This window comes from Phascolarctos cinereus, unplaced genomic scaffold (assembly GCF_003287225.1).
Source record: "Phascolarctos cinereus isolate Bilbo 61053 unplaced genomic scaffold, phaCin_HiC Scaffold_4;HRSCAF=312, whole genome shotgun sequence".
In the NCBI taxonomy this organism is placed as follows: domain Eukaryota; kingdom Metazoa; phylum Chordata; class Mammalia; order Diprotodontia; family Phascolarctidae; genus Phascolarctos; species Phascolarctos cinereus.
The window spans coordinates 331,424,899-331,449,680 of record NW_027555847.1 but is presented as its reverse complement, the minus strand read 5'-3'; positions in this window follow the sequence as shown (position 1 = coordinate 331,449,680).

The window sequence follows — 24,782 nt, the reverse complement described above, 5'->3', positions numbered from 1 at the left end:
TTTCTGTTACCATAGTATTTTTTTTCAATAATTAGGCTTTTTTTTTGTTTGCTCATTTTCCCCAGCCCATTTCTTGACTTTTAACTTTGTTAAAGTTGGTCTTTGCTCCTAGAGTGGAAGGGGCATTGGCTTCAGGTTTTTTGTCCTGCTATTTTCAGAGTTAGTTCTGGGAGTCTGTAAATTTTCAATGCTTCCAAGGTGGTATGATCCACAAAGAGCTGTAGTCACTACTCTTGTGGCCTGTGTTCTGGTCTATTTTTAGCCAGGAAGGGACCCTGCTTTCTTACAGCCACAAATGCTAGTGCTCCTTTTTGCCTTAGAACTGAAACCAGGGCCCTTGGTCTCTTGTGAGCAACCCAAAGCACTCTTTCCACCCAGGGCCCCTGACCTCCTGCAACAACAGGCACTAGTACTTCTCTTCACCCTGGAACTGTATATTGGCAATGCAACAGGGTCTTGCACCCAGTGCCAGAAAAAGGTCCCTGTAATCTCTTTCTGACCAGCTGTCTCACTCTCTTATTGTGCTGGGAGTTTCTGAAGCTTCTGCTGCCCCTCTCACAGCTGCTTCCAAGGCCCGCTGCTGGTGTTGCTTCTGTGTGTGCTTTGCTCTGGGTCAACCCCCACCTCTGTGTCACAGATCTTTCTTGCTGACCTCCTAAGTTTTCTTGGGCTAGAAAAATGTCTCACCCTTACCTTTTGTTTGCTCTGCCTCCCCAGAATATGATTTAAGGTGTTATTTAAATGTCTTTTTGGAGGAGAATGTTGAGAAAGTTCAGCTGAGTTGCTCTGCCGTCTTGGCTCCTCTGTCCTCATTTTAGAAACAGGCCAAGAAAGGTTAAGTGACTTACCCAGGATCACACAGCTAATTAGTGAATGAAATAGGGTTAGAACACAGGTTTTCCTGAGGTGCTGGAAGTCAGATTTGAGCCCAGGTTTTTCAAACTCTAAACATAGTATATTCTCTACTACGTGATACTGCCTATAGACACACCTCTGGTATAATGGTTATAAGAATGCCAATAATAGGTCACACTTAGTGTTTTATAGAAGCTAGATTGATAGAAAGTAGGGAAAGGGGAATATGCTACATATATTCAGAATAATATATATTTTCATTATTCAGTTGTTTCAGTCATGTCTGATTCTTTGTGACCTCATTTGGGATTTTCTTGGCAAAGATACTGGAGTGGTTTGCCATTTCCTTCTCTAGCTCATTTTACAGATGAGGAAACTGAGGCAAGCCAGGTTAAATGACTTACCAAGCGTCACACAGCTAGTAAGTGTCTGAGGCCAGATTTGAACTCAGAAACATGAGTCTTCTGACTTCAGGCCTGGCACTCTATCTACTATACCACTTGGATGCCCCTATAATAGGATAAGAATTTAGTTTGTAATGTAAGCTAGTATGCTAGGAAGTAGGGAAGGGGGATGTACTACAAATATTTGGAATAATATATAATATATAGGTTCCTTGAATACCTATTATGTTCAAAGTACTTTGCCTGGTGCTGTGGGGCATATAAAGGGGTATATAGGCCACGGTGCCTGACTGAAAGAAGCTTACAGCCTAGAAAGGGGCAAGAATACATGTTTACAATGACAACTCAAGGTGGTACGTGGTAAGTGCCATATGAGTGGCACAGACAGTAAATGCTGATGGCATTTAGAGGAGGGAGGAATCATTGAATTGAGGCCTACAGCACCTCTAGTCTCTCTCCTGATTCGGGGGCAGTCACATGACTTTTCTGTATTTCTCCAAGGTAATAAAAACACTGGCTTCTATTATAAGTGCAGTACCTGAGCTCCACTGAGCTAGGGGGAGGGGAGGAAAAGAGGGGGAGGAAGGAAAAAAAGCTTAGAAACTGTCTATAATAGTGTTTTGCATGAAATTCTTAAAATCTTTTGTTACTTACCCATGGCTCAATCAGATCTGACCTGTTTCTGTCATTACTGCTGGTCCTCTCCTCAAGCTCTCCAGACTTTTGAGTTGTCAAGATACCAATTTATCCATCTTGTCAGATACATAGTCAGTTTGCCTGACTCTAGGGGAATATAATTGACCGTCACTATACATTGTGTGCAACTCATATTTTAAATGCATTTAATTCAGATTCCTTAGACTACAAAGACTTACCTTCTGTTTTAACACCATTTTCTGGTTCTATTAAGTCTTTCTCACACTCAGGTCTGTCCTATTTTCCTCAAAATGTTTTATCATTGACTGTCATTGCCCATGAATCCACATTACTAGCTCTGCCTCCCACATTCTTGTGTTTAGGGACAGCCCCAGAATTCAATTTTTCTTTAGTCCCCACTCACCCCACCAACCATTTACCTATGCTTTTAAATCATATGTGTTAATTTTAAAGGAATTTTTAATTTTCCCATGTAATAATGACAATTTATTTCTATTGTGCTTTAAGGTTGACAAAGTATTTTCATTACAGCAACACTGTAAGGTAGGGACAAAAATTACTATCACCATTTTGCAGGAGAGGAAACTGAAGCTCACTCAGATTAAGTGACATGCTCAAAGTCACCCCGCTAATATGCATAAACTTGATTTGAGCACAGTGCTGATCGAAGGGTGCAGAGCTGCCTTCCCTTTCCAAAGCATGAATTTTTAGTTTGTGACTTCTCCTGTTAGAAGCAAACCCTCAGATTTACACTTAAGGAAATTTCAAAGCCAGTTCGTATTATTTCAGAATCCATTCCCTCTGGTTTTTTTTTTCTATTTCCTCTTTACCTTCAAGTAATCGATTATTCACTAATACTCTTTATTCTTCTTCCTCTTCCCAGTATGGTTTGAAAGGGATGCTATTTGAGGGCAGACTTTAGGGCTCTTCTCAAACTAATTCCATGTTCTAACAACTATCCAGCTATAGTTAAAATAAAACTTGGATAGTCATTCATACAATAACCACTGCAAAGTAATTATATGGTCTTAAATGCATGTTACAACGACTTTCCACAATTATGTTTATCTTCATTCAGTCCCCTTTTCTTATGTTTTAGACAATGCCTCTAATTAGTCTGCCATATCAACATTCTTTCTAGGCTACTAGCATGTCAGGAATGAGTTGGTGAAAGAAACCAGGCTGAAGATCTTGGGTTTGTTATAATGGGAAATATTGAACCACCATAGATATTTGAGTGAGGGAAATGATGCAGTGAAAGTCAGGCTTCCCTAGCTACATGTAGCTACTTGAATAATCCATCAACAATTGTGTCCAGCATGTCTTCTATGTACAAGGTACTACATTAGGTACTGAACGCCCCTAGGAATTCTTGCAACAAGTTCATAGGGTCATGGACTTAGAGCTGGGAGAGACCTCAGAGATCATGTAGTTCAACCCTGTAATTTTTAGAGATGAGAACACAGAGATCTTGGGAAGTTAGATAGTTTGTTCAAGGTTGTAGAGGTGGTAAATGATACGACGTAGGATTTGAACCTCTGTCCTCCAACTCTAGAATCGATGTTCTTTCTCTTGAATCATGCAACAATCTCTCTCAAGTCAGAATCAAAATAACAGAATTTCACATTTGGAAGAATCTCAGCAGCTACTTAGTCTGACCCAAACCTGAAAATAATCCCCTTTACAACATTCCTGACAAGTCATTATGGAGCCTTTGCTTGCAGGCTTCCAGTGATGGAAGGTCTACTTCTTCCCAAAGCAGCTCATGCCACTCTGGCATAGCTTTAATTGATAGGTAATTTTTCCTACCCTCAAGCTTAAATTTGTCCCTCTGTAACCTCTACCTGTTCGTTTCATTTCTTCCTTCTAGGACCAAGAAGAATAGGTTGGATCCTTCTTCCATGTGACAGTCCTTCAAATACTTAATAGCTATCATGCCCCCTCAATCTCCTCTTCTTAAGGCTAAAATCCCAGTTTGTTCAATTGATCCTCCTAAGGCATGACCTCAAGGCTCTTTATCATCCTGGTTGCTTTTCTCAGAACACTTACCAGCTTGTCGATGTCTTTCCAACAGTGTGGCACCCAGAAGTGAGCACAAATTGTTTACAATCTAGTTGGGGAGGCGAGATGTATGCTCTTGAAAAGATAACTAACAATTCAGGGCAGTCTACGGCAAGCACTTAATGCATCAGACAAACAGTAAATGTGATAGCAGTTTGGGACAGAGAGGCCACTTGGAGCTGAGACAGTCAGGAAAGGCTTCATCGAGGGAGAAGAGAACTGAAAGATGTGTAGGATTTGGATACGGGGAGAGAATTCCAGGTTGGAGAAATGGAGATTAGAAAAATCGAGCAAACTCTGTTTTGGGAAGCCTGAAAGCCATACAACAGTTGCTTCCTCATTCTCAGCATTGTCCCCTGAATGGAAGAGAAAAGGAGGGAAATAAACATTTATGTAGCACCTACTACATGCCTGGCACTGTGCTAAGTGCTTTACAAATATTATCTCATTTCATCCTCACAACAACCCTGCAAGATAATGCTTTTATTATTCCCATTTTACAAGTGAGGAAACTGAGGCAGAGTTAAGTGACTTGCTCAGGGTCACACAGCTAGTAAGTGTCTGAGGCTGGATTTGAACTTACATCCTCTTGGCTCCAAGCCCAGTGCTCTATCCACTGTGCCACCAATTGTCTCTTAAAGGGGAGCACTTTAACCTTTTCATTGGTGCACGAGGACTGCAGATGTACCAATCACAAGGGTTTTCCCTTATCAATAGCTTCTACTTAAGTCACAAAGTTAGTGCAGAGTTTTCTCCAATAATAATAACAATAATAAATAACATTTATATAGCACTGACCATGTGCCAGGCATTGTGCTAAGTGATTTACAATTATTATCCCAGTTGATTCTCACAACACTGTATAGTAGGTGGTACCATTATCCCCATATTACAGTTGAGGAAACTGAGGCAAATAGAGGATAAGTGACTTGCCTATGATCATTGAGCCACCTCTTAAAGTAGAGCATGTTAAACTCTTCATTGGTTCAGTAAGTCCACAGAAGTACTAATAACAAGGCTCCATCTGTGTCAGCAGCAGCTTCATAAGTCACAGTAATTTAAATCACAGTAATGTTGAGTTTACTCAGTTAAAAAGAAAGATTTTTTTGTAAAAATACCAGAAAGTTTAGAGTGATCACTGAAATCTACCAATCAATGTTGTAGAGCTATAGACTTTCCCCACAGGGTCAATAATCTGATTTTCTGAACCTGTCCCCTACTGTCTAGGTTCCTCAAATGGTAGTGATCCGCTAAGAGTAGGTAACTTTATCTGTTATCTTCTACCAGCCTGTTTACTGTTGGCTTTAGCAGAGAATGAATCAGGGCTGCCATCCCGCCCATCACAACTTGACAGTCCTCGGAAGTGATTTTTGGATACCTCCCCTCCCAACTGAGGCTTGGAGCCCCATGTTTTGCCTGCTATACTACAGGACCCCCTCAAGCTCACCTGAGTCCACTTCTCATCTCCCTAATCTCATGGATGGCAGTGTACCCACAATAAGGAACCATGTTCCTCTTCATTATAGGATATTGGGCCTGGCTTGAACGCATCTCTTCATTGATATATCTCTGCCCTCCCTTGCCTATAAGATCACAGAATTTCTTCTCAATTTGGTGAGCCATTGGGACTGACTTGAGTGTGTCCCACCATGAGTACCAGCCTCTATAATATTGTTTAGGATAGTATCCTGACCTTCATCCTTCATACTATGATAACTTCCTACCATTTCCCCATCTTGTGAACCAGTTGGGTCAGCAGACTTTGAAATGTTTGTGGCATATCTACGAGAACATCTGGGAGAAGCTGCTTCTTGGGCCTATAATGGAAAATTGAGGCAGTGATGAAGCTGGAATGTAGACAAGTCCCTGCAGAGAGAACTTAGCCTTGGGACTCCACCCCTCGGGGCTCTTCTGACTCCATTCCCAGGTAACTGCTGTTTGTGTTGGCACGAAGCTATGCAGAACTCCTGGTAGACATAGTTGCCAGAGGCAGGGTATTAAGAATGACACATTCCTATAGTTAGAGATGCTCAGGACTCTGACCCCAAAGGCTCCTTCCTGAATAAGAGTTTCCCAAAAGGACCGTGTGCTATATTGAAAAATTAGGGGATTTTTGCCTAATGAGAGTGGCCCAAGAAGACAGCTAATGAACAATGTAACAAACAGTAAAAATCATTTCCTCTTCTTACCAGCAAAAAAAAAAAAGTAGAAGAAGAAAAAGAAAAAAGAAAATTAACAGATTCTCTGAGAATTTGGAATTGGGGCACCTACAACCAATTAATTCAAAGGAAAAATGGGAAATCATTCAGGGGGAATTGTGAGAAGAGAGGAGTCTAGCTCAGAGACCTTCTGACTAATAAGTCTATGGCAAATCAGTAGCCTTCTTTGGAAGCTAGTTGCTACCCTCTCATAGTATATATTATATGTGTGTGTGTATATATATATATATATATATATATATATATATATATATATAGAGAGAGAGAGAGAGAGAGAGAGAGAGAGAGAGAGAGAGAGAGAGAGAGAGAGGGAGAGAGAGAGAGAGAGAGAGAGAGAGAGAGAGAGAGAGGAGAGAGAGAGAGAGAGAGAGAGAGAGAGAGAGAGAGAGAGAGAGGTGTGTGACCTTGGGCCAATCTCATTACCTCTCTAGGCCTCCATTGCCTCATTTTTAAACGGGGCAAGAGGAGGTGTTAGTGGGTTTGGATGGAATCAAGTCCCTTTCGTGTTGAATGTTCAATATTTCAGTGAACTAATGGAGCCTTAAATTCACTTAGATCTCATTCCATTACATAGATATGGCAAAGCTCAGAACCAGAAGTTAGTGAGCATCCATGTAGTCAAAATGAGATGGGAGCTCTCTCAACTCCCCATTCAGGCCAGAATCTTAAGAATAAAACAAAACAAAATAAAACAAATAACACCACATTAATAAGATATAGTGTCAGCAAAACAAAAAAGATGAGTACATCTATTAAAATTAATAATAAAAGAAAAATAATGTATACATTTGAATTGTTGGGAAGCAATCCATCCTTTGGAAAATACTAGTTATGGAAAATGGGATCTCTTTTAGTTCATTAACATTAGGTAGCATGTGTTAGGAAAGTGAACCAATTTTATGAACACCTCTCATTTACTAACTTATTACATATTACTATGCTTATTATAAGTTCAATTTATTATGAATGTTGCAGGCATAACACTATCTTTCCAAATGGGTGGAAGTTGCAGAATTACAGAGAGAGAATTACTGTAAAGGATGATACTTGTTTGCTAAGATTCCATTTAGGCAAGAGAACTCAAGGTCTTTAAAAACACCAATATGGCATCTTAAAAGGAAAATCTACTCTGCATTTTTGTGGAGTAAGCTGTTCCTGGTACTTGGTACACCATCCACACAAGACTTATTTGCAATGAATTTGAACTTGCAAACCTGTTAGCATCTGAGAAGTCATAAAGCAATTGAGGGAGCAGTCCCAACATATGATAATGCATCCCACTAGGTTGACATAAGGGACAGATACAATTTGTCTGTAGAATGAGGATTCACAGTCAGAGTTCCTGAGTAGGGTGTGTGGCATCCTGTAGATTCCAAACAGATTTCGTGTCCCCAAACAGATGGGTTTTCCCTTTATGGGCCACTTTTAAGTTTTCTGGACAAAACACAAGTTTCTTTAGTGTCCCTTTATGCACAAGCCTATCTGAGCTCTACCATTTCCTTTTACCTGCCACATTGCATGGGTCTTCATTCAGGGAATTTGGGGACTTACTAAGTCAACTGGGAAGCACGACATCTTTTTCGTGATCTTTGTAAGCCTTAAAGGGTAATATAAATGTGAATTGTTGTTATTAAGAAGTGGCTATAACAGCCAGAAACATTTTCCCTACTGGAACTTGCTGTTCTATTATGTTCCTAGTTGAAGTAGGATTTTATCACAGATCTAGAGACCATCTAATTCAAACCCCTCATTTCACAAATAAAGACACTGAGGCCCACGGAGGTAGAGCAGTCTAAGTTCACTCAGGTGACAAGTAGCAGATTGTTGTTGTTCTATGGTTTTCAGTCGTGTCTGACTCTTCGTGACCCCATTTTTGGGGTCCTCTTGGCAGAGATGCTAAAGTGGTTTGCTGTTTCCTTCTCCAGCTCATTTTACCGATGAGGAAACTGAGTCAAAAGGTTGGTGTTGACTTGGTTCCTCTAGCCTATTCCTCCCCATCCTTCATCCCAACACCACAACTGGCAGAGAGTTTGGAGCAGGCATATTCTTGCAAACTAAAGGGTGGCAATTCCTGACCAACGTCTGAAAATAAATTAGTAAATGGGAAGTGTCAAGTTAGAAATAGAAGTTAAGGTCGTTAGGAACCAACATGGGCTTATGAAATACAAGTCATACCAGACTACATTTGTTTCCTTTGCCGACAGGCTTATTGAGCTAGAGGAATGCTATAAACATCATATGCCCGGATTTCAGCAAGGAACTTGGCAAATTCTCTCACTATATCCTTGTGGAAAAGATGGAGCGGTGACTGGATTATAGTATGGGAAGGAAACTCAGAATGGGCTGAACAACTGAAACCAAAGAATGTTGACTAATGGCCTGTTTCGTTCAACATTCAAAAATTTTATTTGTAGATATTGCAATAATAACAATAGCTTACACCAGCACTTTAGGGCTTACAAAATACTCTGTATGCATTCCATCATTTCATTCTTATAACAATCCAGTGATGAAGGTATAAATGGAATGCTTATCAGATTTGAGATGACATCAAGTGAGGAGGTATTCTATGTTAGCAATTCTGCTCATGTGATGGTGACAGAATTGAGATTCTCCCAAATGTTTTGGTAGCCTAGAACAATGGACTAAGGGGATCACCGATGCAAAGAAAGTCTCCATGTGCACCAAAATATTTATGGCAGCACATTTTGTTGTAGAAAAGAATTGTAAACAAAGTTGATGTTCATCAATTGGGAAAAGCTAACAAATTGTGGTACGCAAATGGAATTACATGTTACTGTGCTGTAAGAAAAAACAAATATGATGAATACAAAAAAGCAAGAAAGAGTTAACACTAACCAATACAGAGCAATGTAAGCAGAACCAAGAAAAAAGTATACATAATGACTACACAGATATAAATGGAAAGAACAGAGATTAAAAGTGAATATTGCAGAGTGACAAAGAACAAGTGTGTCCCCAAAGAAGCATCACGGGAAGGTACTTCCCCCTACTCCTTTGCAGAAGTGGAAGGACTATGGGTGTGGAAATTATATATGTTTTCAGATACTTTTGATATATTGTTCAGTTTTGCTGATTTTTCTTCTTTTTCTTAAATAAATTCTGATATATAGGACTGTTCTCTAGGAGGGAAAGGGGGTAGATACAGGGAGAAATTTATAAATGTAAAAACAAAAGGTATCAATAAAATTTATTTTTAACAATGTATTGAGCTTATGTTCAAAATATAAATCACACAATACAAAATGGGGGAGATGAGGCTAGAAAACAGTCCACATGAAAAAGACTTTTTAAGAAAATGTATTTAAAGGCTCCACTCTCAATATGAATCAATGGTATGGCATGGTAGATTAAAAAGCTTATGACATCCTACTCAAATACACAAAGGACCTGTGACTTCTGCCTAAATCTCTGTGACTTTGTAGATAAGTTTTAGGGGGCACCTTAGGCTCATACAGGTTAAGTGTCCGTCCCACAACCATGCCGTTTATCAGTGTCAAAGACAAACCTTCCTGACTCCACGGTCAACACCTCATTAATTCATCTGACCAGTGTATCATGATGTGATTTAGTTGTCCAGGACAAGGGAGGTAGTAGTCCCATTGCACTCTGCCCTGGTCAGGACATACATAGAATTTTGTGTACAGTTCAGAGAGCCATATCTTTGAAATGACATCGTTTTAGGGCTGTAGATAGAGGAGCACGTCAGAACGATGAACAGACTTGAAATTGTCATATGAGAACACTTTGAAAGAATTGGGGGGTGGCTAGCCTGAAGAAGAAAATACCTTGGTGGAACTTGACATCTGTGTTAAAATTAAATATCTGTAGGGTTGTTATGTGGGAAAGATACTAGATTCCTTCTTGGCCATAGGTGACATAACTAGAATCAACTAGGGAAAGTTACAAGGAGGCAGATTTTTATTCAAAATGAGGGATGACTTCTCTCATAATCAGAACTGTACAAACATGGAGTGGCCTCCAGTGAAAGAGAGCGAGTTCCTTTCTATTGGAGATGTTCAAATAAATGTTAGGTGACAACTTGGTGATATAGAGGGAAATTCATGTTTCAAGTAGATATTGGACAAGTAGATTTCTGAGTTTCTTCTGAACTCTGTGATTCTTTAATGATTCATTTGTGAACTTTTCACCATACTTCTTGAGACACCATTGTGCAATCCCTAAGATTGGGGACTCTTGAAATATTGATCACATTAACAGAGATTAGTTTCTCTGATGAACTAAAAGTGCTGTTTCTAAAACACTGGTCGGGCCATATCACTCCTCCATTCATTAAACTCCACTGATATCCTATTATCTTTAGAATAAATTGCAAACTCTCTGTTTGATAATCACAGCCCATCACAATCTGACTCCAATCTCTCTCTCCAGATTTATTATACGGAATTCACTTTATTCTTGCTGTTACTCAGTGAATAAACATTTATTAAGATCTTATTATGTACCACGCAATGCCCCATCACACTGGGAGCTCCTTTAAATTTGTGAGGTCCTTTCTTTGCATTTCTAGAACATAGCATCTAGCACATAGTAGGTGCTTAATAAATACTTTTTGATCTGACTTGATTTGCTAAGTATTGGGGTTACAAAGGGAGACAAAAATACTCTTTCTGCCCTTGAAGGATATTCTGTCTCCTATTTCCACGCTTTTGCACATGCACTCTCTTCCTTGGCTTAGAATTCCTAGTTTCAATTAAAGCTCAACTCAAATGCCACCTGCTACCTGAGACCTCTCCTGACACCTTGTCCCCAAGCTTCTAGTACCTCCCCGCTGAAATTACATTGAACTTGTTTTGATTATATTTTATATATTTCATATGTATATTTGTTGTTTTCCCCAAAAAAATGTAATCTCCTTGAAGGTAGGGAGTACAATTCCTGGCATATAGCAAACACATTAAGGAACGTTTGTTGATTGATTAGTTGATGAATTTTCTAGAATATGGCTTCTTAATCTGAGGTCCATGAATATATTATTTTTAAAATTTTGATAACTCTTTCAATACAATTGTTTTCCTTTGTAATCCTGTATATTTTATGTTACTCATCTAAATAACAACATTCTGAGAAACGGTCCCATAGTCTGTGCTAAAACCTACCATCACCTAGCAGAGGTTCACCCTGAGAAAATGGGATATATTTTATATTTCATTATGTTATATATTATATCATATATACTAGATAGATAGATACATAGATTTTAAATGAAGAGAGGATATGTGGGAATGTCCGCAGCATAGGGGATTATTTGGTCCTGATGGGGGAATTGTAGTGAAGAGTCTTAAGCAACGAAGAGTTCAAATGAGAGCATTTGGGGCTTTGAGGGGAGCATCCAAGACTGCTTTTCCCTATTCTGCAGCTTGGCTGAGGTCTGGCCCTGCTGAAGGATTTTTTGCTTTTGTTTTTTCCTCATCCTCAAATTCAGTGGTTCTGTAACAAGGCATGAGTTCTAGGAACCTCTCCCTCCACAAAGATGACAGTGATGTTGCCGATAATAATTGCCATTCCAGAAAGCCCAAAATTTGCATTACTCTCCCGGGTTTTGTTTGCATACACAAGAAGAAATTTTGTCCTAAGAATTTAACTTTCAACTTCACATTCTTATTTTTTTTGTTAAAGAATAATTACTCTGACTTATTCCCTGTACTTTGATGGAGATAAAGTTAAACCTTCACTTTGCTCTGGGTGCCTGCGTATACAGACAGATGCAGGGGTGCCCGCACACGCTCCATTCGTAAGGATCTCTTTAAAATGTATTCACTAGAGATAATTATAGGGGTCTAACACTTCTGCTCTTCAATTAATGCTATAAAATTAATGGTCCTTCATTTTTATATCCAGAGCAAATGATCGTGTCATCTCCAACTGCATGCATTCCTCTATCCAGAATGTGATTTGTCCCCCCTTTACACTGAATCTGAGCACGTGACCTTATGGTGGGAGGCAGAAGCACGCCTTCCTGGTGCCTTTTCAAAGGTTTAATTATGAAATGTTCTTAAAAAGCAGAGTTTCACAGCTTGACAGTGAAGCACGCTCAATGACTGATCTTTTAGGGTTGTGGCCTTAGGAGAGCGTGGAGAGGAACCTGACAACAGCTCGTAAATCTCCTGTTTTCAAGTGAGATTTGCCAGACATTACAATAAGCACATTTTCCCAAACAAAGCCAGATCCTTATAAGATAATCTGCCAGGTGGTGAGCACGTAGTAGTATTCAAATAATATAACCACTATAATTCTACCCTGTTGCAAATTTACCTGTGAGACTGTCTGGTCACAGAGTAGACATATTGGATTCCCTTGACAAGTTCTAAAAGCAAATCAGAAACAATGTGTTCTTAGTGTCTTGGACAGGAAAAAAGAATAGGCATGTGATGACTCTTTCATTTCAAGAACTGAACATTACGCAACACAGCACTGAGTTCAAGGCTCTGTGGCATCTGAAGTGACTAAATAGTCTTCTGAAGGAAGCTGTGTGTGTGTGCATGCATCCATTCATTTAGACACATCTCTTTACATTTCTGGCAAATTAAATGAGTTGAAAAAAATCGCATAGCTTAAGTGCCCTCACACTCAGAATCGACATTCACACTCTCCTTTGGAGTTTTCATCATATGATGGAATGCCATCTGGTATGTGAAGTTGTGGGGAAGAGTGCGCAAGTTTAGCTGGGTTGGGGGAGAAAAGGAGAAAGCGAATGAGGAAATATGATAAGGACACTCGGACTAACATCATTGTTAAAACAAAAAAAGTAAATGATTTTCAAGGTACCTAGTTGAGTAAACATCAGTAGAACTCTACTTTTGTCCAGGAAGGCCTGTATTGCCCTGGATTCATGTGTACATTTACCAAAGCCAAGCTCTTACTTCTATTCACCATGGCCACTAGTGAAATAGGTGAGACAAATATTCAGGAAATTCATTTCTCTGATGCCAATGGTTTAAAAAAAAATTGCATTCTTCATGGGATACCAATTGCTATACATTGTGAAAATGAACAGTCAGAAAGTGCAACCAGGGTAGACACAAATGAAAGTTGTCTTGCCTCCAGGCCTAGGTTTTGTTATACAGGGAGAAGATCTGCCATCCTCTTCCAGCTGATAATAATAAAAACCAAAATAAAAACCAAAATACCACCTTATGGTATCATTAGTCACAATACATACCCCCTCTACTAACAACTTCATTTCAACAGCACAGCCTTTAAAAAAAAAAGAAATGGCAGCATTCTAAAAACTCAGCCTTTAAAACAGAATTTCTACAATTTACCCTACAATTCAGGGTGATGTCCACTATCATACTGTTCATAAGCACCTACTGTATGCCTTTTACTATATTCATTGCAAATGATGCAAAGATAAAAATGAAATTGTCCTTGCCCTTAAGGAGTTTATATTCTATTGATGTGTCTATAGATGCCTCAGTTTTACGTGGACAGCAATACATTGGGTGTACAGCCCATAATGTGTGTGAAAATATTTGTACCAATATAACTACAAATAGTCATTATGTAGGACACATATAACCTGGGGCTCAATTCCATTTGCATAAAACTCTCTTCATTGGTGGAAAATGATTGCTAGGTGCTCTGTGCCTGTGAGAAGGGAGGTAGAGTTGGTAAGAACTTCAAAAAGGAAAAATCCTGCTAAGCTAATTAGACTTTCTGGAAATAAATATTCTGAAAAATAACTGGGTCACCCAAAACGAAACCTGGTCCTTGACATTTGTAGTGGGCCCACATTCACCAGTGCCATTGCTCCTCCTTTTCCAAAGTCTTTCTCTTCCTCCTACTCCTCTTCTTATTTCAAGGTTAAGAGAATAAAAGCATCAGTCCCCAGAAAATTCACTCCGAGTTCCTCCACAGACACAAAGCCAAATGAAAGGGGAATAGAAATGAGAGGCTGAATACATTCCCCTTCTTTCAGACCTGCTGCTTGATTGACTTCAGGTGATTGGCTTGAATGGCTCTTGTCAAGCTCCCTCTCTCTCTCCCCTCCCTACTGGGTGACAGTCTCACTCCACCATATCACACACACCCCTTTCATCTCTCTTTCATCTCCTTGTCCCTGCTGGACACTCTCCCAGATAGTTGGACTCTTGGTCCCGATGACGTTGAATCTCTTAAACAATAGGGAGAAGCAACACCCTGCTCACCCAGGGAGATTTTGAATCCTCTGCAACCAACTTGGTTTCTCAGTCTTCCTACTTTCTGGTCCTTGCTTTTTGTCCCTCCCCTTGGATGCTAACAAGAATTCCTTCCCCTGAGGTGGGAGAGAAACTTCTTTTATATAAGATACTGTAGATGTTTTGATAAAATAGTTCTGTAATTCTACATCCCATTGCTTCCAAAAGAGAAACATTTGTCCTAACACTTTAGTATATTCACCTTGTTTTGAAATGAAGTTCATGTTCCCGATTTGGAGGCTCACAATGGCATTTATAATTGGATTCAGTAGACAACATAGTGAGAAATCAGATTTTTTCCCAGTAAAAAATGATTTTAAGAATATAATTACCTAATAATTCCCAAGAACTGGTGAGATTTGCCATTTTTTTCATAACTCATCTTAAACAGATAATTTTTTTTCTTGGAGAAACTCTGAAAATAACACAAGGGAGCCTGAGCCATTGCACACAGTTAAGCAGTGCAGACGGAGAACAGTGATTTCTGCAGCAACATTAAACTGAAGTCATAACAATGGGTAATATTTTAATATAATGGAAAATGATCATTAACTTTTCTTGTAGAGAAGGAAATGAATTTCCTTATTGTACATACTCTGAGCAGAGTGTGTGAGAGAAAATTTCAAAGGCTATTCTATCTAACCAGAAATAGGCTTCAAGTACCATCGTGACACGTAGAATCAGATGTCTGCAGAATTTAACAAATACATCATCTGAGGAAGAATGAGGTGAAACCACTCAAGAAAGATATGTAAATGAACTTGAGGCTTTGAGGGTGATTCATCTTACACAGCAGCCAGGTGCTTTTCTCTAGAAAAGGAGCTTTTAGAAGATCTCAGGTAACTCTTCACCTTTATTATTCTCCCCTGACCCACACTCTTAAAGTGTCTGCCCTATAACAAGCGCCATGAAATTCTTTTCACTAAAACAGCACCTGGGTACTTAGTACATGTGTACCTTTGTCAAATGCCCCTTACAAGATGAAAGAGCCACTGAATTCCTACTTCAACGAAGAGGTGTGGAAGTGACCTTGGATCCTTTCTATAGGTACTAAAGCCATCCCTTCCCTCACTTATCCATCTGTAGACCTTAACTACAAGAACACACACACACAAAAACCCATCCCTCTACCCTCAGAATTTTCCCATAAAGATTCATAGGAAAATTGAATTCATAGGGAATTGAAATGACAGGCAGAGAGGAAATGAACTCACATTCTCTCTCTCCCTCTGTCTCTATCCCTTTCTTCTCTCTCTGTCTCTCCCCCTTTTCATTCATATATCATTCATACATGTGTGTATATATGTATATACATCTACATCCTATGTAGCATGTCTATATGTATTTGTGTATATTTATGTGTGAATATGCACACACACATATATGCAGAAATATTGGATTGCCACAGAAGGAGTGTTTAGCTCTCTCACTAATGTCTCTTTTACAAGATGGAGACTCTTTGACAATATGTGATTTTCGCCTTGTCCTGGGTCTTTGTTTTCTTTTGACTTGGCCTTTTGTTCTGGAATTGACTGAACCTCTCAGCTCTGGAGCTACAGCAGTAACAAGGACACTGAGGCGAAAGTTTACATGGTTGAACTTTTTAAAGGGCTGACCCAGGCCTTTACAAGGACACGTGAACTCCCAGAGAGGAGTGAGGCTACTCACAGTCTTGGACTTGGTTCCCTGGAGAGAGGGCTTCACAGTCATCATGAGGCTGTCCAGGGAACCATACACATTCAGGAATGCAGAGAAGACTGGATTGGCAGGGGGTTGGAGAGACAGAAGGAGAGAAGGAGCCATTGCCAGACTGAGCCTTGAAGGGAAAGGATTGCCATGGCAAAGGAGCCAGAATGTGGATGAGCACCTTACACTGATATCTTTACTAGTACTGAGTCATGTGGACCACAGGGTTATTGATGCTTTAATATATCTGAATTATCTTCCTTTACAAGGGAAGGACTATCCAGGATAGTATATATATAAGCTATAAGGGCATATATCCCTGGGGAAGAAATGCATCAAAGTAGGAGGCTATTTGAATTACTAGAAACTCTGAATTCTTTCTCAGTGTGCATGTTTGTGTATTAGTGGTGATAGTTGGGGAAAGGATGTAGGTAGACAGCTCAGGTTAGTACTCTAAGTCTGAAAGACTATATAGGGAAATAATTCTTTTAGGAAGTCTTAAGGAATTCCCTGGGGAGGCAGAGGCCAGCTACCAATCAATTAACTGATCTTGTTCCCCTTCCATCTCCTCCAGGATCTTATCCATTTATCTATGCCCCATTACTCTAATTTCTAACTCCTAAGTATCCAGGGGCTATTTCCTTGTTGCCTAAAAGCAAACCCCTATCTCTTTTATCCTTGATAAATCTCCACCTGATTCTGCCATCTTCAAGCTACCATCCCCTATCTTTCCTATTTTGCCTAGCCAATGCCCTTGAAAATGCTATCCACACTCTTTGTTTCCACTTTCTCAATTTGTACCCACTTCTCTGTCTCTTAAAATCCGGCTTCTAGGGGAAGCTAGGCGGTGCAGTGGATAGAGCACCGGCTCTGAAGTCAGGAGGACCTGACTTCAAATCTGACCACAGACCAAACACTTGACACTTAACTAGCTGTGTGACCCTGGGCAAGTCACTTAACCCCAATTGCCAAACAAAACAAAAAATTCTGGCTTCTATATCCATTGCTTAACTGAACCTGCTCTCTCCAAGGTCATCAAAGATGTCTTTAAGGCCAAATCCAGTGACCTTTTACCAGTCTTCATCCTTCTTGCCTTGTCTGTGATATCTGACACTTTGGAGGGCAGATGTTTTTGTTTCATTTTTTTCTTTGAGTTGTCAACTGCTAGATTTGCCTGGTACTTGGCACATATTGAATGATTGACCATGCCCTCTTCCTGAATTCTTTCTCCTCCTTGGGTTTCCATGACAAAGTTCTTTCAGGGTTTTCTTCCTACCTATTGGACTCTACACTTGCAATATTTTGCAAGTTCATGATCCAGATCCTATTCCGTAACTGTGGGTGTAAACTGGAGATTTGTCCTTGGTCCTCTACTCTCTCCATCCTCTCTGGGAGATCTCATCAGATCCTATGGATTAAACTTTCATCTCTATGTAAATGAATCTCAGATCTATATATCTAACCCTCCCCCTTCTCCTGAATTTCAAAACTACATCTCTACCTAGGTAGTCCATACGCATCTCAAACTCAATACACATATCGTCTCTCACCCTAATCCTACCTCTTCTCCTAAATTCTGCATTTTTGTTGAGGGTATCATCACCATTCTTTCAGTCCTTCAACTACAAGTCATCCTGGACTCTCTACTCTCTCTCATCCCCCTTTTCCAATTGCTTATTCCACCTTAACATTTCTCTCATCCAACAGCCTTTTTCTACTTATTCCATAACCATCCTAGCCTGGAGTATTGTATTAACCTTCAGACTGGGCTCTCTGCCTGAATCCTCTCCCCTCTCCAATTCATCCTCCATATAGCTATCACATCACATGGAAATTCCTAAAAGTCATGCTGACCATGTTACTCCCCTTGCTCAAGAAGCTCCAATGGCTCCCTCTTGTCTCTAGGATTAAGTAAATACTCCGTTTGGCATTTCCAGTCTTTCACAGTCTCACTCTAGCCTAGCTTTCCAGGTTGATTACACATTATTCCCCATTATACCCTTTGTTCTTCAGCCTGATTGCCCAACTTGCTGTTTCTCATACATTATAATTCATTTCCTATGACCTCTACCTTTGCACAGGATGCTCCCTGTGCTTGGAATGCTCTTCTCTTACTTCTCCCTTTTGGAAACCCTAGTTCCTTCAAGGGTCTGCTCAAATACCTCCTTCTTCCACAGGTGTTTCCTGATTGGACCATTTGTCAAGGGCACCAATCACTATGTATTTACTTTGTTTGTATCCTAAATGTACTTATTGTGCTGGCTGCTTGGGGTTTACTGGCTAGATTTCTTTCTCAAAGACCAAACCTTAAACCAAATTCACTCTGGAGCTACTTGATTGGACAACAATAGGTCCCTGCCCAAGCACCACTTAATGGTTATTTTTTTGGACCCTCCTAGCTCAGAGTGGATGTAAATAATAACTTTTTCTCTATTGTCAGTAACCCTGAGTGTCTTCCCCTCCCAGTTGGACTTTTTTTTTTTAATTAAAGGGACCATCCCTTCACTCACTTCTTAAAGAGGCCTATTCACTGAATGTGCATAGCCTTACTCAGAGTGAGAACCTGAAAAGACCTTAGCCCTTTAAGGGCCAAGGTTTCCCACTGCATCCTGGGGCCATCTGCAGTCATCCTGATCAATATCTGGCCACTGGGCCCAGATGGCTCTAGAGGAGAAAATGAGGCTGGTGACTTTGCACAGTCCTCCCTCACTCAAATCAAAGTCAGTTGCAAGTCATGTCATCATCTCCCTGATGTCATGATTGAATGAAGGACAAATCACGCAAGGTGGTGCAATGGATAGATTGTCACTTGGAGTCATCTTCCTCAAACACTAGCTGTGTCAAGTCACTTAATCCTTTTTACCTCAGTTTCCATATCTGTAAAATGATCTGGAGAAGGAAATGGCAAACCACTCCAGTATCTTTGCAAAGAAAACCGCAAATGGAGTCATGAAGATTTGGTCAGATCTGAAAAGAATGAAGAACAAAAGGAACAATGTATCTGTGAATATGTTATATTCACCTACAAATGTTAAAGTTTAGAGGATTAGAGGGTTAGAGGTGCTGGGACCCCACCTCAAAATATCGAGAGCAAGAGACAGGGTCCTCCCCAAAAGAATTCAACCAAGGCCTTCTTTCAGCCAAAATCAAGATTTATTAGAACATTCATCATGATGAGCAGACCCTTAAGGAATCTGGTGAGTGGCTACATTATAAGAATCTGAGCACCTTAATGGAGACAGAATGGACCTTATATACAGAAAGATTGTGGGAGGGATCTAGGAGTGGCCAAGCAGTGTGCTGGGACCTGAACCAAGTGACTAAGGGAGAATGGAGCCTAGCTAGGATTAAGGGTGGGAAGTGGAGGGGAGGGGGGGGGCGACCCTTGCCATATGGAGGTAAGACCATGGAGGGCTACGCTTGGTTAAGGGTAACAACTTGGGAGATTGGGTATAGCCACGAGAAAGGCCAGTTGATGACATTATAACCTCAGGCAACCACCAGAGATTTGGATATGTGGGAAAGTCCCGGATTTTTCCTTTCTGGTGTCCAGATCCCATCCTCATCACTAGAATGTAAGCTCCTTGAGGGCAGGGATTATCACTTTTAATATTTCTATCCTAGCACCTAGTATACTGTCTAGCAGGTCCTAAATATTTAACAAATAAATGAAATCCAAACTGAGGGGATTTGTTTATTTATTTGTTATATCTGCAGGTGTGGAGGGATCTTCATCTGGGTCAGTAGAGAGAATGTCCAGGCAAGTAATACAGCCCTTTAAAGTGTTAAAGTATGAGGAGAATGGCTGAGCCCTCTTACTGCCACCACCAAGGATATTTGGCAACTTGCAACATATTTTAAAAAAAAATCAAACCTCTTTCATGGCTATACAGGTGGTCAGTATAAATCAGCTCCATGTCAATTTACATCCCTTAGCACTTCCCTCAGGCAAAGCACAAGGAAGAAAGCTTGTGTGGTATTCCAGCTGTATTAAAGCCTTTATGAAGTCCTCAAAAAATTCTGGTAATTCCTGCAGGGGATTCCTCTCTGTGTCCTCTCCTCCTCCTCCTCTCAATGTGGCAAAAGGACTATTAGAATGTATCATCTCGACACTATTCAGCTGCATTCTTGCATTCATGCCAACATGTCTAATGATAGCTACGCTCGGCTTCATGTCTGTTATGGGATATACACTGCCTGGCAATGTATTCCTTTTTTTGTGAGTTCCTTTCTAGGGCCAAGGATATTTGTTATCATCAGAGATAAAACAGCTTTTGGCTTCTTTGGAAGATAATCTAGTGAACAGCAAAATGAAACCTGAGTTCCTAAAGATGCAATCTGACTTTAGCCCTCAGTCTCATCATGATTTGTCTTTACCATTTGGGGACAGTTGTTCTGCTAAACAACTCCTTAGACTTGGACCTGAGTAGAGATAACTAGGTAGAAAGAGGGAGAAGACACTACAAATTGAAAAAAAAAAAGGAGTTTAAGTACTATCTTCTCTCTTTCCCTGACTTCTTTTTCTTCTCTTGCATGTGAATTTCAACTTTTTACACCCTTACCCCTCCCACCCAGAGTATGCCAATGAAAGAACTTGGGACATATCATAGGTTGTGAAGACTTAGCCAGAAAAAACTGAATGAGGCTTTCAAAGAGACTATGCAGGATGCAAAAATAGAGATGGAGGAGAGACAATGGTACCTATGGAAGAAGGAAAAACTGGGTTTGCAAACTCTTTTTAGGGCAGCCAGGTGGCACAGTGGATAGAGTGCTGGGCCTGGAGTCAGGAAGACTCATCTTCCTCAGTTCAGATCTGGCCTCAGACACTTACTATCTGGATGACCCTGAGCAAGTCATTTAACCATTTAACCTGGTTAGCCTCAGTTTTCTCATTTGTAAAATGAGCTGGAGAAGGAAATGGCAAACCACTCCAATATCTTTGCCAAGAAAACCCCCAAATGGAGTCACAAAGAGTCAAACCTGACTGAAATGACTAAACAACAACAAAAACTCTTTGGGGTCAGGAACTCTGCTGGTGGCAGACATTGAAAAGCAAGGGTGGTTTAGGGGCTGGGAATATCTTCAGCATTCATACTGATGATGTTCCTTTGTTCATAGGCCTAGGTTTTATAGTACTCTTTGGCAGGCATCCACAACTCCATGCGTTTTGGGGAAGTGGGAATGCTCAATGTTGCAGTTATAAGGAGTAAGGTCCCTATTGGCAGAGACTGTTTTTGAAGAAAACATTCCCATGGTAGGTGTGTTCAAGGAGGCCTTACAGCACAACTCAGGAGAACTCTTCAGCTTATATATATATTTTTTAATAAAAACAATTTTATTGATTTTTTTATATTACTATCACTTCTCAAAAATGCTCTGCTTCCTCCAACTCTTCCTTGTAACAAAAAAAGCATGATTAACAAAAAACAAACCAATATATTAACCATATCTGAGAACTTTCTGCATGCAGTTTTCTGCCTTTCTACTGAGAAGAGGGAGAAAAGCTTCACTGTCAGTTCTTCAAAGTCAATATTAATATTGTTCATTGCATGGATCAGAGTTCTGATGTATTTCAAAGTCATTTTCCTCTACGTCATTATGATCATTTTATGGGTCACTTTTTTGGTTATTCTTATTCCACTCTGTATTTGTTCATATTACTCTTCCTGAGTTTCTCTGATTGCTTTGTATTCTTTATATTGGTTGTTTCTATGGAAATAACATTCCAAAGCATTCCTATGCCACAGGTTGTTTCATCATCCCTCCATTGATAGACACCCATTTTGTCTCCAGTTTTTTTCACTATGAAAGGGCTGCTACAAATATGTTTGTATGAGCAGAATATCATTACTTCTGATTTTCCTCAAGTAGAAAAACAAAATAGTGAAATTATTAGTTCTTATGAAACCTGCAAATTTTCCACTGATGACTGTGAAAGGCAAGTAGTGATAAGACTAGAATCAAATATCATAGAATCTGTCTGTGATAGGACCAGAGTGCTCTGTTTCTCTGCAACAGGATTGTTTGCTTCTAGAAGGCAATAAAACTGACAGTGGGACCTGATTGGCCCCCAGCCTCCCTTGATGCAGTTTCTTGGTCACTTTAGGGCATCAGAAGTCCCACCCACTTGGAGTTGGGGCATCTCTCATTTGGAGTATGTGTGAAGACCACATCAGTCAACGCACCCTGCCCTGACAACCAGACATGTTTCTTTATGCAAATGATGGGAGCCAACGTTATAGAAGCTAAGTACCACCCTATCTTTGTTGTATTAGGGCAAAATAAACCTCCTTTGGTTAATTGCTCAATGACATATGAATACTTTACTTTGTCCCCAGATCAAGCCCTGAACCAACAAGGTGCTGGTGGCTGGCATCAGGCCCACCCCAACACCATCATAGATATTAGAAATGGAAAGGATTTCGGAAATCATATAGTCAGAACTGCTCATTTTGCTTAAGGGGAAACTGCCACCCTTGGAGTGACTTGCCTAAAGTCACACAACTAGAAAGAGAAAGTCAGGGCACTTAACTCCTAGTCCAGGGCTGCTTATCATTTGGGCAAGGTCTGTTTTATTCTCTTTGGTTTAAGTGAAAGCTATTGATTCTAATAGTTTTGAAAAGACCCAAGAGGTTATACATATAGGGACAGGGGGCATGTGACTTTTTGAAGATTTCTGCCCGTGTACAAGAATAAGCAGTTTCGTGTCTTACCCCAAAATAATGGTTTGGGATTCACAATTAATAAAGAGTACAAAACCCTTTACCCAGTAATCTAACCTCTGCCTAGAGGAATAATATGTTGCAGTGGATGGAGTGTTGGGCTGGCAGTCAGGAAGAGCTGAGCTCAAAGTCCTGCCTTTAACCCTCACTAACTGTGTAATCTTTGGTAAGTCCCTTAACCTCCACGTGCCTCAGTTTTGCCTTCTGTAAAATGGAGATGATGACAATCATACCTATAGTACCCACCTCCCAGGATGGAGATCGCACCTGTAATTTCAGTGATATAGGAGACTCTCTGATGAGGAAACTCCCTTAACCAATGCAGGTTAGTGTTGTCTCTGCAACTTATAGATTTAATTGCCTAGAGCAGAGGTATTAAATGCATGGCCAGAATACTCTGAGTGTGGCCAGAACCAGATTAAAATGTAATTGGGAAATATTCAACAAAATAAATGAAATACAGTAAAATGTAAATAATATTACATTTATGACTAAGTTGATATGTGTTATATCTTATTTTATTATATATCTTATTTTTAAAAACCACCACAGCCATTCCAACCTTCAGCAATCACCACCTTGATCAGTCAACAGCCATAAACACTGAGGCAAGACCCTCCGCTAGCAAAAAGACCATGACTTGCTGAAAGCTCAGAAAATGGTTAGCATTTTTTAGTAATAAAGTATTTTTTAATTAAGGTATGTACATTTTTTAGACATGATTCTATTGCACACTTAATAGACTACAGTATAGTATAAATATAACTTTTATGTGCACTGGGAAACAAAAGAATTCACATGACTCGCTTTATTGCAATATTTGTTTTATTATGGTAGTCTGGACCCAAACCTGCAATATCTCTGAGGTATGCCTATATGCATATGGGATGTCTCCCAAAAGGCAGCATAGTTTTAAACATTAATGGCTTAAAACTGCATTAACGCTTTTGGAATACCTTCCATAGATAGATACATATGTATGTATATATACATATATATGCATGCATATACACAGAATACTATATGAATATCGGTTATTGTTCAAGCTTTCCCTCTGCCCATTCATGCTACAAAAAATTAAGAAGAATAAACTTTTATTTAAACAATTCCTACTTTATTTGGGTAAAAATGCATGATGAAAAAGAAAAATAACTTTCAAAATGCTTGCCAAAAGTCAATGTCCATGTTGTCAAATAGAGTGAGTTCATTCAAATCTCTTTTTTGAGTCCTATCCTTTGTAAACTAGCTCATCTTAGCTAATGATCTGTCCTTATCAGGGTATAGACTTGTAATTGTATGTCCAACTGCAGTGATGGCTTTCAGTCCATCTATCCATGCTCTCTAGCCTATTCCTCCACGTGACCCAGTGGCAAGCCAGCTGGCAGCTAGAATGGAGCAAAACTGACTGGGCCATGAAGGAGACCAAACTCATGTCAGCAGGGTCCTTGAACCAACTGAGCTAACCAGCTGCAGAAAACAGAAGTCTGTCATGAATGCACATGTGCCTAGTTTGAGGTGAGGAGAGCAGCATCTGAGAGAGAAAGAGAAAAATAGGTAGTATTGTGACAGGATGAAAGGCAGTGTGGATAGAATCAGTGGCACTGAGTATAAAGAACTGCCAGAAAGATGAGGGAAACATATCCATAGATCTAGAGAGAGGAAAGAGAGAGAGGGGAAAAAAAAGTATCCAAAAGCCATGGATGGGTGCCATGAGACTCGAGGATAGTGTTTTGGTTGTGGTTAGTGGTGGGGTGTTGGTGGTGGTGGTGGTAGTGCGTGTGTGTGTTTGTGTGTGTGTGTGTGTGTGTGTATGTGTGAAACTGTCTCACAGAAAAATAGAAATAAAAAGAGCATCCCCAATTGTTTTCTGATCTCTCCAGACACTGGCAGGAGATTTTTTGTTACTTTTTATACACTTTGTATGTGTGTGTTTGTATACGCTATTTTTCCTGATGA